Source organism: Ranitomeya imitator, chromosome 2 (assembly GCF_032444005.1).
Source record: "Ranitomeya imitator isolate aRanImi1 chromosome 2, aRanImi1.pri, whole genome shotgun sequence".
NCBI lineage: Eukaryota > Metazoa > Chordata > Amphibia > Anura > Dendrobatidae > Ranitomeya > Ranitomeya imitator.
In genome coordinates this window covers 176,678,743-176,694,116 of record NC_091283.1, presented here as the reverse complement: position 1 = coordinate 176,694,116, position 15,374 = coordinate 176,678,743, and the positions used below count along the sequence as shown (strand labels likewise).

At 47.5% G+C, this 15,374-nt stretch overlaps 1 protein-coding gene across 4 annotated transcripts in view; it reads left to right on the top strand.

Moving 5' to 3' along the window:
- The first annotated feature begins 3,663 nt into the window (after window positions 1-3,663).
- The window catches only part of SPTAN1 (spectrin alpha, non-erythrocytic 1), a 43,025-nt gene continuing 31,314 nt past the window's right edge, over window positions 3,664-15,374 (top strand). For all 4 annotated transcript variants that reach the window (XM_069748062.1, XM_069748061.1, XM_069748060.1 and 1 more), the window contains exon 1: window positions 3,664-3,720. The gene's annotated coding sequence lies outside the window, so the exon portion shown is untranslated. The remainder of the gene's footprint in view (window positions 3,721-15,374) is intronic.

Below are 15,374 nucleotides of genomic sequence, written 5' to 3'. Positions count from 1 at the left end.
ATTATCAAGCTGTGTCCTGCAAATGATGGATTTCAGCAGCAATGGTTGGCAGCTTTACTTTACTGTAGCTTTATCACCAGCTTTTATCATGTCTTTATTGGGGGTGATGGTTTGTACTGATTAATTCTATTTTCTATCTTCATATCAGTGAGATCTGTTGTTTGTAGCCACCACTAGAGGGAGCTTATTGTGGACTAGATAATTGTGTTCAAGGACAAAACCATGTGCACAAAGATTTCTGCAGCAGGAGGGACAGGAGGAGCTGACAATCGGGCTAGGTGGGCAGAGATTCTGCAGCTTCCTGGGGGAGGGACATGGGGAGCCGTCATTTAGGCAAGGTGGGCAGATTCAGCAGCAGGGAGGAGGGATATTAATATATTGTTGCTTAGGCCAGATGGGTGGAAAATCAGCAGCTGGGGGGACAGAGGAGCTGTCATTCAGGCTAAGTGGATGGATATGCTGCAGAGAGGAGGGACACTGAGGTGAAGACATTCAGGCTAAATGGACATTCAGCAGCAGGGAGGAGGAACACTGAGGGGGTGTCTTTCAGGCTATGAGGGTGGACATGCAGCAGGGAGGAGGGACACTGAGGAGCTGTCATTCAGACTATGAGGGTGGACATGCAGCCGGGAGGAGGGACACTGAGGAGCTGTCATTCAGGCTATGAGGGTGGACATTCAGCAGGGAGGAGGGACACTGAGGAGCTGTCATTCAGGCTAAGCGGGTGGACATTCAGCAGCTGCAGGGAAGAGGGACACTGAGGAGCTGTCATTCAGGCTATGAGGGTGGACATTCAACAGCAGGGAGGAGGGACACTGAGGAGCTGTCATTCAGGCTATGAGGGTGGACATGCAGCAGGGAGGAGGGACACTGAGGAGCTGTCATTCAGGCTAAGCGGGTGGATATTCCGCAGCAGCAGGGAGGAGGGACACTGAGGAGCTGTCATTCAGGCCTAGTTGGTAGACAAGCTGCAGCAGGGACGCGGAACACTGAGGAGCTGTAATTCAGGCCTAGTTGGTGGACATGCAGCAGCAGGGATGCTGCTTTGTTATAGATATAACATTTTTCGATACAATTGTGGACCTATTCTGCGAATCGTCCCCGATCTATAGCTATTTGTGCTTTTTCTATGGGAATCTTAAAGCCCTGTGTCCCATGTGTCAGATGTTTGTGGCACATTCTCTTGTGGTGGGGTTTGCCCCTTATAGAGGGGCTGCACTGTCGGGAAACATCTGATCTGTGTTGTAGAAGCCGTGCGCTGTCCGCAGACCTGATGCTGGGGTCTTACATTCACTTTTGAGCCCGTCTTCCAGGACTTATCTCGGGCATCATGGCCGTCTCCACCCCGGACACCTCTTGGTGCCATCTTCTACATGTCTGACGTTCTATCTTAGTGCGGGCGCGATGTGGGCTCCCGTTAGAGCAGCACATGGACATGTAATAGATGTATTTCTATCCCGTTAGAGCAGCACATGGACATGTAATAGATGTATTTCTATCCCGTTAGAGCAGCACATGGACATGTAATAGATGTATTTCTATCCCGTTAGAGCAGCACATGGACATGTAATAGATGTATTTCTATCCCGTTAGAGCAGCACATGGACATGTAATAGATGTATTTCTATCCTGTTAGAGCAGCACATGGACATGTAATAGATGTATCTCTATCCTGTAGAGCAGCACATGGACATGGATTAGATGTATTTCTATCCTGTTAGAGCAGCACATGGACATGTAATAGATGTATCTCTATCCTGTAGAGCAGCACATGGACATGTAATAGATGTATCTCTATCCTGTAGAGCAGCACATGGACATGTAATAGATGTATTTCTATCCTGTAGAGCAGCACATGGACATGGATTAGATGTATTTCTATTCTGTAGAGCAGCACATGGACATGGATTAGATGTATTTCTATCCTGTTAGAGCAGCACATGGACATGTAATAGATGTATCTCTATCCTGTAGAGCAGCACATGGACATGTAATAGATGTATCTCTATCCTGTAGAGCAGCACATGGACATGTAATAGATGTATTTCTATTCTGTAGAGCAGCACATGGACATGGATTAGATGTATTTCTATCCTGTAGAGCAGCACATGGACATGTAATAGATGTATCTCTATCCTGTAGAGCAGCACATGGACATGTAATAGATGTATCTCTATCCTGTAGAGCAGCACACGGACATGTAATAGATGTATTTCTATCCTGTAGAGCAGCACACGGACATGTAATAGATGTATTTCTATCCTGTAGAGCAGCACACGGACATGTAATGTATTTCTATCCTGTAGAGCAGCACACGGACATGTAATAGATGTATTTCTATCCTGTAGAGCAGCACACGGACATGTAATGTATTTCTATCCTGTAGAGCAGCACATGGACATGTAATGTATTTCTATCCTGTTAGAGCAGCACATGGACATGTAATAGATGTATTTCTATCCTGTTAGAGCAGCACATGGACATGTAATAGATGTATTTCTATCCTGTTAGAGCAGCACATGGACATGTAATAGATGTATTTCTATCCTGTTAGAGCAGCACATGGACATGTAATGTATTTCTATCCTGTAGAGCAGCACATGGACATGTAATGTATTTCTATCCTGTTAGAGCAGCACATGGACATGTAATAGATGTATTTCTATCCTGTTAGAGCAGCACATGGACATGTAATAGATGTATGTCTATCCTGTTAGAGCAGCACATGGACATGTAATAGATGTATGTCTATGGAAAGCTTTTTGCCCTTTCAGGAACAATAAATGTGGGGGCGAATTCAGCGTTTAGTTTTGGTTTTCTGGCAACGGACATTGGATCTCATGCCATAACTCAGGTCAGAATAGTAGGGGGGAACGTTTTTTCTCTTCCCTAAGGCTATATTCACACTTTGCGGATTTTGCTGCGGATCCGCAGCGGATTTGCCCGCTGCGGATCTGCAGCAGTTTACCATGAGTTTACAGAACAATGTAAACCTATGGGAAACAAAAAACGCAGTGCACATGCTGCGGAAAAAAACGCGCGGAAACGCTGCGGATTACATTCCGCAGCATGTCACTTCTTTTCTGCGGATTTTCACCTGCTCCAATAGAAAACTGCAGATGAAAATCCGCAGAAGAAACCGCAGTAAAAACCGCGATAAATCCGCAGTAAAAACCACGATGGGTTTTCACTGCGGATTTTGGAATTCTGCTGCGGAAAAATCTGCAGTGAATTCTGCAAAGTGTGAACATAGCCTAAAATTTCCTAATCAGACCCTAAAAGCCAGGGTGATTCCTACACCTCTACCAAAAGTTTTAAGTTCTTATGTTAAAGGTGGTGCTTAAATTAATTTACAATCACTGTTCTGCAGAGCATTGCCACTACTTCAAAAGCCGGATCTAGCTCACACAACAGATCAATTCCTTGAAGCCGCCATTTTTCTGCTTTCTAATATAACGAGCCATTTCATGCTTCGAGCCTTCGGCAATTTCCGGTATTGCTCGTTCATCTTCGTGCAGGCTCCGCAGTCGCGATTGGAGCGGTGGGCGTGTCCTGGACGACTCGGCTTACCTTCGTGTTTTTCCGGAGAGGTTGCGCAGGGTGACGTCATCGCTTCGGGCGCCCAGAGTATAAAAGGAAGCGAGAAGCCGCCGGAGCGCTCAGACGAAGATCCGGAGAGTAGGAGTGAGGAAGCCGCAGTGCAAAACGCCCTCAGAACTGGTGAGGCCGCGCCCCTCTCCCCGCATATCCCCGGCCTGCAGCCCCCCTGTACACCAGGGCAGGCTCTATGGCTGTGCTTGCAGACCCTGCTAGTGCTTGCGTTTAACCCTTCCATGCCCAGTGCTGCTGCAAAGCTCCCTATACACCTAGCATTAATACCCGACGACTGTGAATATTCACTTGTAATAAATCTGCAGCTAATATATAATTGTGCATTCATTGCAAAAAATAAATGTCTTCCTGTTTGAGCCCAGGATGATTGTTCTGACACCGTGTCTGTCAGATTAGGGGTTAATTGTTGCGTCTATGGCCGGTGTGATGCGGTAACGCCACGGTATGCCGCATCCCCTGGAGTGGAGATGAATGGGGGGGATTGTGGACCTCCTGTTGTGGGATGACAGGTCTTGGAGGGCCGGTTTGGCGCTGATGGTGTTAAAACATCATCTATGTATCCTGTATTGTTTATGATTTTGTGTTCCTGTATATAAACACTTCATATTTTTGATACATTGTTGCATCGCTTACTTCCTGTCTTGTAATCTTGTGACCATCACCAGCTATTGATGCTGCCCCTAGACCAGGACTGCAGATTGGGCTCCCACTGCCCACCAAGCAAGACAGCCCCCCTCTATCAATGAGAGGGGGTGGACACATTAGCAAACAATGGCTGTAAAATCCAAACAGGGAATGTTGCCCTTTAAATATCTGGCTTTCCCATGTAAACACTCCTGTTCTCTCCCATGGCCGCCATGGATGGTGCATACATTTTTAATCCTGTTACCAAGGCTGCTCGGAGCTGGGAGAAGCGTTTAACCCCTACCCACCCGGCTGCTTCTTTGTCGCATTGTTGCTGTCGCCTCCGCAGACAGGCCTCGGCGCCCTACGATTGGGTGTAGTAGGGCGTTAGCTGCAGGAATGTCATTCAGGAAAAATGAGTCCATGTCATTTCTCAGGACAAGGGCCTTCTCCATACTGAGCTCTCATACCGACCCACCCGCCCAGATGCGTTCTCTGCCCTCCGGGAATATGGGGATTCTATGGTTACAAGGTCATTGTGCTCGGACACACTTGGCTGTATGACGTTTCATTTCTAATAATCTGTTAATCGTCGCAAAAAAAAAAAGGTATTGGCTTGCCACTGATTTAAAAACTACAAACCTCAGCATGCCCTTATGGCCGCAGACTGTCATGGCATGCTGGAGACTACTATGGGCCCATCTTGAGTTAAAATATGCTATATGTTTCGATAATGTATTGATTGTAAGCTGTTAAAATGGGCAATTGCATAACTAGCAACCCCTAATGTTAGGTGTCTCGCCTATTAAAGAGTGAGATCTAATAATAATTTTTAGGGCGGTAAATGTTCACCGTTGGCAGCTATTTGGGTCACCGGTGCATTGTCCTGATGCAGGCTGCTTGCATTATGCACACAGCGTCATGGGTTGGGTTGCATTATCGCTCAAACATAGGGAGTTGCTAGTCTTGCAATTTCTTCCTTTTCAGAAGATGCATAGCCTGTGTCCAGTGAGGCAGCATTATCTATCCCTGTGTGTGGACTGCTTTCTCGCCCTGCACACATGCCCTGCACACATGCCCTGCATACTAAGGATTCCAGGCGTGCACTGCTATCTGTGCTCCAGCCAGCTGCACTCGGTGTGTGACCCCCATCTGCTCCGGCTTGGCAAGTGCCTAACTTTACTCCAATGTCTAGTCTTGCACTCCACGAACGCCATTCAATGAGCGGTACTACCCTCAGAAAGGCCAGCGGCGGAGGGGATTGGATAAAGAGCATTTCCCCTTGAAGGACAAACAAAAGCCCTGCAATTATAAGGCTGGGGCTACGCGCCAAAGATTAATGGATGTCGTTGTGACATCGTGGGGTACAGTAGGAGAATGGGGTTACATTTGGACCCCCAAGGTACTGCGACCACGACAAATATGTTGCAAGAAAATCCAATTTGTTCCTACTCTTTGGGACTTGTCGCGGTAACCTGCGGGCTGGAGTGCAATCCCATTCACCTGCATTATGCAGCGGCATACAATCTTTGCATGGCCAAAGTCACTGTGGAGCCCGTAACCTATATGGCCACTATTCAATCTCGTACCATTTGGTCGCCCCAGATTTCCAACAAGAACTCGGCTCAAACTGAATCTCGGCCTTTAATTTTTTTTAAAAACATCACTGAAAAACAAAAATACTTGCACTACCATGTCCGCGACCAATGCCTCATGTATTATATACGGGCACATCTTTTTTTGCACATTTTTATGCAAGGGGCAGGGTAATGTGGGTTGTCTGGCCTGTGGGTGCACATATAGTACTGGCATGAAGGGTGCCCTATACAAGCCTCTGTGCGTTGTGAATACTAGGCGGCCCCTCACTGATGTTCGTTGGGTTAGTAAATGGTTATTCTTAGTATTTTGCACCTGTGCTGCCCCCACCTTTATCATTGGGACCTTTTGTGCCTGGACATGGTATTGCACGTATGGCTGCTATTTCTCTTCTTCAGTAATGTTTTTAATTGATTTTTAGTTGTTTTTTTTTTTCCAGTGAATTCTTTATGGTTTATACCCAACTTTTGTAAATAATGGCTGTCACCCAGCTTTCCCAGAATTTAGTATAACACATCCTGGGCTATGTTCACGTCCCCATTTTTATTCATGTTGGAGCTATATGCCAGGGCAGATACTTTGATGAGCCCATAGGCATATTCTGGGGAGAAGTCGCATATACTTTTTACATTGCTAGTCCATAGTCGTCTCATTAGGTGCTGACATCCCTTTAACTTGTAAACGCCATGGCTGACGCAGTGCAGGCCAGAAACTAAAAAAAGTAAATGTTCACACCCCAAGTAACTCCAGAAATGACCTGATAATGCAGCAAAGTTAATTCAATAGATTTCCTGAGGGAGCGCGATAGATTTCTAATGAGTCCAGATAGGCGGCACCGTGCCAGCACATAAAAGGGCCATCCTGGCACACCTAATAATGGTGCTTTGCAGGGAAAATGAGTGACAATGTGATTGGTGATGATCTCTGGTTACAATGACCTGTCCTGTTTTTTAAAGGGGTAGACTTGTCTGGCGTCATGTTGTCCCTCCGTAAGATCAGAGTCCAGGTACCCGGGTGTGCCGTGTTTGCAGTGATGGGTTTTTGCATTTCTGCAAATGCTTTTCCGCTTTCTATGCTATTTTTTTTCCTTTTCTCCCTTTTGGGGTTGATTTTTATATCGTGTGGTTTTGGCGTGGATCTGTATTTGCATGACTGTGTACCTTAAGCCTTGCGGCGCCATTCTCCTCACTTTTCTTATTTCATCGGATGACATTACACCCCCATTGTTACACCATTGAGTTATTCTTGAGTACCAGGAGTAGTAGAACTTAAAGACCGTGGTCAGTGTTGTAAACCAGATGCTGGGAATTATGAAAGTCGAATATTTGCCAATGATCATGTTCAATGTTATTTAGGAGCGTTAAATTTTGATCCTGGGGAAAGTTGGGTGACTATCAAGAGGCCTCAATTAAGTTCCTACAAGGATAGTAACCCGGCTTTTCTCAGGCCTCTGTGCAACAAATTTGCCTTGCAGGATGTATATTCATCACATTTGCCATTCAGGGCTCTGGGAAAGCTGTGTATGAGTTGTCATGAAAGTCCTATGAGATTTAGCCTGGGTTTCCCAGTGTGTGGAACATAATCTGGAAGCCGAGGATGGGATGTTTGCTGTTCATTTTCTATGGCGTAAGGTGGTGTGCTATGAAAACACAGGTGAAGGTGTAGTACGGTGCAAGAGCATACAGTCTAGAACAGCATGTACAGCTGTCAGGGCATGATGGGAGTTGTAGTGTCCAAACAGCTTGCAGACATCAATTCTGGTGGGTTTAGGAGAAAGGGGCCTTAAGACATCAGGCTTGTCAGATAAGATGCCCTGGTTCTGATGCAGCAGAGTAGAAGGTGCGGCATCTGGCACAGTGTCAGACTCCATTATTACAGGGAGATTCTGCAGTCGTCGGGGTTTGGATCTCTGCAGACTCGCTGATACCTTGTCTTCTGCACCAGAAAGTAATGTAATAAAGACTAAGACGTATGTAGATGTAGCAGAGCTGAATGTCACTTTACCTATAGCTTCATCTCTAATTTGTGATGAGTTTCTTGTAAAGTTCTATTTATATGTAGCAAATCCATCAACTATATTGCTATCTGGGTTGTAAATGGGTCTTAGAGGGTTATTCCAATCCTCATAGGTGGATAGTACTTGCAAATACAATCGGCTTTGCAATTAACTGCTTTTTCAAATTTTTAGCCGTTCTTGAGATATTAACACTTTTGTTTTTAGCTTGTTGCCTTGGAGACCGACCACCACCGCTGCTAGACAGCAGAGCATGCGATATGCTTACAAGCATAAAGGGAACCTGTCACTCCCAAAATCAAGGGTGAGGTAACCCCACCGTCATCAGGGACTTATCTACAGCAGTTTGTAATGCTGTAGATAATCCACCAATGTATCCTCAGGCTGTGCACAAGTTCAGGTTTTTTTTGCACTAAAAACGCTATAAAAACTCATTAAAAACACATAGAATGCATAATGTATCATTTAGAATGCATTCTGCATGTTTTGTGCACATGGATGCATTTTTTTCAACACAAAAAACGCATCACGGTAAAAAAATGAGCATGTTCATTATTTTTCCGGATTTTCTGCGTTTTTCCCACAATTCTATGCATTTGAGAAAAACCGCGTCAAAAACGCGGTAAAAACGCATGCGGATTTCTGGCAGAAATGTCCGGTTTTTGTCAGGAAAATTTCTGCAAGAAATCCTGACGTGTGCACATACCCTAAAAGATGAGAAAAAGAGGTTAAATTATACTCGCCCAGGGGCGTTCCCGCTGCTTGTCCGCTCCGGCACCTCCTATCTTCATCAGATGACGTCCTCTTCTGGTCTTCATGCTGCGGCTCCACACACAGCCGGTGGGCTTAGCTCATCTTGGATTTTGGGGGTGACAGGTTCCCTTTAAGAGAAAAGATGTTGTGAGCGTGCTTCTGAAGCTTGCCAGGATCGCTGGAGCATGTAGTTACCTCCTAATCCCTGCCACATTCAGTGCAGTGCTTACAAGCTACACAACAGTGGTGGTCGGTCTCCTAGGCAATGAGCTGTAAACAAGTGTTAATATCTCATGAACGGCTGCTAATTTGAATAAGCAGTAAATGACATAAGTGGTTGTTTTTACATGCACTATATTCAACAATAATAATCTCTGAAGATGGGAATAACCCTTTAAATGGCAAAATCTACTACCCTGCTTGATCCTGCAAGCACCACTTTAATAACCGCCATTTTGATGCAGTTCCTTCTGTATCCTTTCCCGTCTAGCAGTCTTCAGCTGTGAACATACGGTAGGGCCTTCTGTAAAATGGCTGCCCTTGTTCGGAATTGGTCAGGGACCTTCCCAGTGAAGAAGCCATGTTTTGCTTTAGCGAGCCATTCCCCAGGCCCAGCTTCGGCCTGCGTCGTCACACACTGCAACCATGAAGTGATCCCATCCAACCAGCCCCGCTCCTTGCATCGTCTCAGGCCAAGATGGAGCCGCAGAACTGGTTTTCTCTAACGCTAACCTGCAGTTTCACACATGTAATAAGCGCATGCGGATGTAGTCGGTGACTAAGCCGAGCAGCAATCCTAAGGGTACCGTCACACAGTGCAATTTTCATCGCTACGACAGCACGATTCGTGACGTTCGAGCGATATAGTTACGATCTCTCAGTGTCTGACACGCTCCTGCGATCAGGGACCCCGCTGAGAATCGTACGTCGTAGCAGATCGTTTGAAACTTTCTTTCGTCGTCTAGTGTCCCGCTGTGGCGGCATGATCGCATGGTGTAACATATATCGTATACGATGTGCGCATAGTAACCAACGGCTTCTACATCGCACATACGTCATGAAATTATCGCTCCAGCGTCGTAGATTGCAAAGTGTGACAGCAGTCTACGACGCTGGAGCGATATTGTTACGATGCTGGAGCGTCACGGATCGTACCGTCGTAGCGATGAAAATTGCACTGTGTGACGGTACCCTTAGTGTGGTGTGGTGTTCTCTGTTATCAGCCACTTGGGGAATTATTGAGAGTAGGGAAGGGATGACTGACATGGAATGCAGGAAAATGTTTCTATCCCCAATAATCACTTATTTATTAAAAAGATAGTAGGAGAAGTACAAAAAAGCTGGTACATTTGGGAACTTTGTGGCAAACAATCAAAATCTAGCTTTCATTTTTCCAGTTGCTAGGATTCTGGTAGCCAATATGGCCGCCAATACAGTTGTCACCCAGCTTTCTAGAGACCTGAATGGCAATTTTACTTGGTTCTAGAGGGATGAGTCTCACAAGATGGGGCGGCAGCCAATGTGGTTTCTCTAACACTGTGTGTGGTGACACTCCTAATGCAAATTGTAATGGTGACATTTGCACTGATGTGTATCAGCGGGAGATATCATTGTGAGGGCAAGAGGAGGCTGAAATGTGATGGCGGCCATGTTGGTGGTAATAAAGACAGAGTAAAACAAAAACTGTCTGTTGCCCCTAGCAACCAATCACAGCTCAGCTTTCATTTCCTTAAACAGCTCTCATAAAGTGAAAGCTGCTGTGTGATTGGTTGCTCTGAGCGACAGTTTTAATAAATCAGGCCTAATGATTTATATGGCATGAGGTAAAATTGCATCCCAGGAACGCAGTGGGCCGAACTAGCAAACCTCACTCGCACCATTGTGAGACATACTGGGAGCCGCACACCCCGCGCTGCCAGTAGAAAGTGCAAAGTGCCTGCATTGCCGCTCTATAAATATCGCCGCAGGAATGTCTTTTATCAGGCAGTTAAGATACCTTGCCCTGTGTCCTCCGCATAGCAATGAGGAATCATGGGGGAAGAAAAATGGTCATTACAGTGTGAATTACACCAAATGGCAGCTGGTAACAGGGCTGTGGACTTGGCCTTATACCAAGGGTGAGGCCCTGGGTGGATATAAATGTGTCATGTGTAATATGTATACATACAGTATGGGACCATTGAGTGTGTTACCATTCACCTTTTGTTCTTATCTGCAGTTTCCTCACTGAAGAGCAGTGCTGGTTGCATTGTTTGCAGTGGTGCTGTGTACACAATGAATGGAAGAATCATTGCATGTGCTGTGGGCCCGGGGCTCCCTAGTCTATATGGGCTCCCTAGTGTCTGTGGGCCCGAGGCTCCCTAGTGTCTGTGGGCCCGGGGCTCCCTAGTGTCTGTGGGCCCGGGGCTCCCTAGTGTCTGTGGGCCCGGGGCTCCCTAGTGTCTGTGGGCCCGGGGCTCCCTAGTGTCTGTGGGCCCGAGGCTCCCTAGTGTCTGTGGGCCCGGGGCTCCCTAGTGTCTGTGGGCCCGGGGCTCCCTAGTGTCTGTGGGCCCGGGGCTCCCTAGTGTCTGTGGGCCCGGGGCTCCCTAGTGTCTGTGGGCCCGGGGCTCCCTAGTGTCTGTGGGCCCGGGGCTCCCTAGTGTCTGTGGGCCCGGGGCTCCCTAGTGTCTGTGGGCCCGGGGCTCCCTAGTGTCTGTGGGCCCGGGGCTCCCTAGTGTCTGTGGGCCCGGGGCTCCCTAGTGTCTGTGGGCCCGAGGCTCCCTAGTGTCTGTGGGCCCGGGGCTCCCTAGTGTCTGTGGGCCCGGGGCTCCCTAGTGTCTGTGGGCCCGAGGCTCCCTAGTGTCTGTGGGCCCGGGGCTCCCTAGTGTCTGTGGGCCCGGGGCTCCCTAGTGTCTGTGGGCCCGGGGCTCCCTAGTGTCTGTGGGCCCGGGGCTCCCTAGTGTCTGTGGGCCCGGGGCTCCCTAGTGTCTGTGGGCCCGGGGCTCCCTACTCCCAAGATTATGGCTGTAGACCTCTGATGGGGCAGTGTTGCCTGATCAGATCTGATGCAGTACCTGGAAGACACCAGTGAAGGTATGGTTTAGAAGTAGGGTCCCAGAGGTCAGGCCTGACGAGTTGTAGGGGTCACTAAGTGACTGTCCTCTGTCATACTGGACATGGTGACGCAGAATAATTTGTTTTTTGGCAGAGGGAAACCCAGGACCAGATCTGGCAGATACTGGTTTTATCAGTGAGGTGCAGCTGGAGGGGCGTGCGTCCGGCCTCCGCGCCCCTGTGATGGCTCCTGCAGTAAAATGGCGCCGATGAGCTGCACGCAGTGTTATCTGAGGCTGGAGGGTGCTGATAGGGGCGGCTGTGACATAAATACTGACGTGACGGCGCTGAGCAAAGGTCATTACTGGGAATAGGCAGGAATATGTGTAAAAAAAATAAATAATTACAGGCAATGACATTTTTTTTTTTTCTTCAAGATGCATTGATGACTGAGCCTTAGAATAAATGTGGGAATTGTTGTGACTGACAAAATACTCTGTAGCATGCATAAATAGGGGGACTATTCAATGTATATCCAGGTATAGCGTCTTATGCGCTGCTGGGGGTGGGGGATTAGTCCAGTCATTGGAACCAAGATAAGGTCAGCAATGGATATTCTTGATAAATCCCTTTAATTAACATCTTTACAGTTAGGGGTGGGTGGGGGACCTCTCTGAGCAGAAAATGGCTAGCAAGATTCCTAGGTGGGTCTCGCCACAGTAGGTGAATGGGCAATGTCCTGCAGCATTTCCAGATGACCTTGGTTCTGGACCCCTTCTGTCGGAGAATAACTTCCATCTTCTACCGTACTTACTGTTCAGTGCCACTTTGGCGATGTAATTGCAGAACGCATGAAAATCTTTATGTAAATGCAGATGTTGCAGGGTGGTCCTGACTGGGTGGTTGTGATCACAGGGTCTTGCTTTGCGGTAACGCTGTGCACTGCATCGCTGGGTGTCTACACCCTGCACTGAGGCTGTTAGTATTCTGGCTGCAGCAGGCTGCGGCACTCATCTCCTGGTTGGGGGTCTGCAGAACGATTCCGCTGGGCAGGTTTTTGGCATTGGACACAGTGACGCCAGCTGATCTGCTGCAGGAAAGATCCGGCCATTAGTGATGCCCCATGTCACTGCAGAACAATGAGCGGCTCTGCTGACTGCCCCAGATATCCTATTATCCCGTTAATACCAGCATGGAGGCCGGGGCGGTCAGCTGCCTCAGAACATCCCAGAGCTTCTCAAGCAGACTATCACTCGTCCATTTCCTGCATCTTCTAGTGCCGGTCATTTCGAGCCTCTTGCCCAAAGAGCTTACGCTTTTAAAGTCCTTTTATCCCTTATTGATAAGTTGTTAAACTTTTTACTGACGTTTTGTACTTGTATTGGATATTGGAAAGTTGGATGACAACCACTATGTCCTGTATTCCAGCTCCTGTAGGAATTGTCACCCAACTTTCCAAGAGTCCTAACTGGCAAGTACTCCTTCCTCCAGGGATTGTCGCCATGTTCACTGAGAGTAGTTATGTGCCAGTATTGCTGTGAGACTAGGACGCTTTACCTTTCAGTACTGTGGGAAAGCTGAGTGGCGGCTGTAGCAGTCACACAGCTTTCCTAGAAGTGAGGGGGGAATGATTAGAATGTGTCCAGTGTTTATCTTGGTAAAAAACTGCGCACATCCTTCCTCCACATTCCAAGCACAGTGACACAATGCAAACCATCAGGAAACCGTGCTCCAGAGGATGAAGGCCCATTGCTGCAAATTTCACAGGGTTGGGCCTGAGAAGAGAGCGGCCATATACAACCCTGGAGACAGCAGAGCAAATTAACTTATTAGTGGGAAGGTGAAACCACAAGCCTCATGTTCCTGCTCCCATGTCTCTAGAATTAGACAGACTTGCTGCGAGCCCGAGAAAGCACAGAAGCTCCCATAAGGTGGGCTATAGATCCAACCATATAGCCTGCCCTGCAATGACTCCCACAGTTGTAGTATAGTTACCTTCATATGAACACTTTTAGGATTTAAGGCAGGGATGGAGTCCAATATATCTTGGGATAGGTGACGCAAGCGTCCAATAATTTGATGTTAGTGCCTCCCTATCTATTTTGGTTGTTCTTTTGAGATCAATGGAAGGATCTACAGAGATCGGCAAATCTGTTCATGGGGGTATTTGGTGTCACACATCAAACTTCAACACGGGCAGTCCGTACATTAGTCTATACAAAGCGTTGAATGTCAGATCAGCTATATGGTGGCCATACACACAGCCATGTGGTAGCCGTACACACAACCTTCCAACCAAGTATATGAAGGTGATCTTACCTCTTTCTTCCTTGGCAGATATCCGGAGAAAGACAAGTCAGACATGTTAAAATCGAAAGTTCCCATTCCTTCTGGTCATGTTTCCCTGCATACTGAATAGTTTATTTTCCTGACTGCCATCTAAAATGTGTTGCTAGCTTTTAAGGCTTTGGTCACACAACGTATCATATGGCCAATGCCAAGAGTGCCTACAAGCTATCATTGGCACTTATGCCTCATGAGAAGGTTTGCTTGGTCTGGAGACCTGTGTTTTGTTGGCATAGATTGCAGGCTGTACGCAGGTTGTATAATACGTTTGTGTGAATGTGACCTAAGATGTTCATCCACGTGAGTGATGCCCGCTCCCTTGTTCTCGTTAGGCTACTTTCACACTAGCGTCGGTACGGGCCCGTCACAGTGCGTCGTGCCGACGTACCGACGCATGCTGTGAAGTAAAAGCACAACGGGGGCAGCGGATGCAGTTTTTCAATGCATCCGCTGCCCCATTGTAAGGTCCGGGGAGGAGGGGATGGAGTTCCGGCCGCGCATGCGCAGTCGGAAATGGCGGACACGACGCACAAAAAAAAAGTTACATGTAGCTTTTTTTTTTGTGCTGACGGTCCGCCAAAACACGACGCAATGCGTCGCTAATGAGTCTATGGAGAAAAAACGCATCCTGCGGGCAACTTTGCAGGATGCGTTTTTTCTCCAAAATGACGCATTGCGACGGAGGCCAAACGACGCTAGTGTGAAAGTAGCCTTAGAGATTAGGTATCTAGCAGTGGTTTTATGCCCGCTTCATGTTGTAAATGCAGGAAAACTGTGCATGTATGTGTATTGGAAGATTAGGTATAAGGGATGGCCAAATGAGCCTTTTGTCTATGGGCAGATTTGGTGTCCGCAGTATATACCCATGTATAGCATAAGCTGTGTGTGTGTATAGATATAAATATCTATATCTCTATATCTAGATCTTGGTCGCGGAAAAACAGCCACGACCAATCAGCGACCGGCACAGTCCGGCGGAAAAATGGCCGCTCCTTCCTCCCCGCAGTCAGTGCACGCTCCATACTCCCCTCCAGTCAGCCCTCACACAGGGTTAATGCCAGCGTTAAGCATCAATAGTAAAAAGATCTAATGTTACAAATAATAATAATTTAAAAAAAAGGTTATTCTCACCCTCCGCTGTCGCGTCCTCTCCTCGGCAGTGCAAGCGGCAGGTTCTGGGGCCAAGGATGCTATGCAAGAAGGACCTTCCATGACGTCACGGTCATGTGACTGCGACGTCATCACAGGTCCTGCGCTCATACCAACCCTGGGACCGGAAGCTGCCGCGTGCACTGCACACAAGCGCCAGGACTACAAGGGGCCCTTGGATGGTGAGTATTTGTTTATTTTTTTTTTTTTAAGTCTTTTTGAACCTGTTGCATACGTCGCTGGGCAA